Genomic DNA, 1,169 nt, shown 5'->3' on the forward strand with positions numbered 1-1,169 from the left:
CGGTTATGCTGTTAAGAGCCCCGAAGTCCACACAGCAATGTTGGGTCCCATCTTTCTTCTGTACTAATACGACAGGAGCTGACCATGGACTCTCTAATTTTTCAACTATCCCTTCCTTGATTAGACCATCCATGACCTTCTCAGTCTCTTGTCGCTTTTCTGGAGCAATTCTCCTTGGAGGGATCTTTATTGGATGGTGGTTGCCTGTGTTTATTCTGTGCTCTATCAGGTTTGTACATCCGAGGTCATGATCTCCTTTCGAAAAGACGTCAGCATAATTTGCCAAAAGTTCTTTTACTTGAAGAGCCTGTGATGATGACAAATGGACTATGCTCTTCTTATAGAGGTCAGTGTATATTCCGGAAGTGTATGTCCTTTCTTCACAGTTGCATTCCTTGCTTTAACATTGACTGGCTCTACCTCCTGGCACACACCCAACAATGCCCCTTCCTTTAGTGTCTGCTCATATTCAGAGAAATTGGCCACTTTTATAGGTACTACTTGACGACCTGCTACAAGTGACCTTCCAATCTTCAAATCCGCTGGCCTGGATGTGTCTTCCATTGTTTCTACAAGCATTGGGCTTCCATGGGAATATTCTTTTATCCTTCCCCAAATTATCGTCTCTGACATAGGGGGTATTGTAGTTGATTTAAGTGCTGTGACATGCAGATCAACGGATGTAGCAACACTTACTGGAGTCTGGCCTTTGTTGTTTCCATTCGTCATTTTATCGAAGTTAACTACACATTTCCTCGGTAGTAGATAGTCCAATCCTAATATGCATTGGTCTTCAATGTCAGCCAAGTATACTTTCTGTCTGTTTTTCATGCCCATGAGCTCGATAGTTACCCAAACTGGTCCCCAAAACCTTGCAGAATGTCCTGTCACACCATAAAGCTTCTGTATGGCTTCCGGTACTCCTTCGTGATCTAACACCTTGATGCTCACAAGGGTTTGCTGAGATGCAGAGTCTATGACAAATTTGCACCTTTGGCCATCCAGCTTTTCTGTCACGTAGACACTGTGTGTGTGCTTGGCATTTTACACCTAGCTGTAGGGACTTTCATGATGGGGGTTGGTAGGCGTCGCTCACACCAACCACTACTGGTCTCCTTGAGGCCGACTTGTTGGTAATATTCTTCCTACACTGGCTCCTCAATATCCGT

Source organism: Limulus polyphemus, unplaced genomic scaffold (assembly GCF_000517525.1).
Source record: "Limulus polyphemus unplaced genomic scaffold, Limulus_polyphemus-2.1.2 Scaffold5360, whole genome shotgun sequence".
Classification (NCBI taxonomy): Eukaryota; Metazoa; Arthropoda; class Merostomata; order Xiphosura; family Limulidae; genus Limulus; species Limulus polyphemus.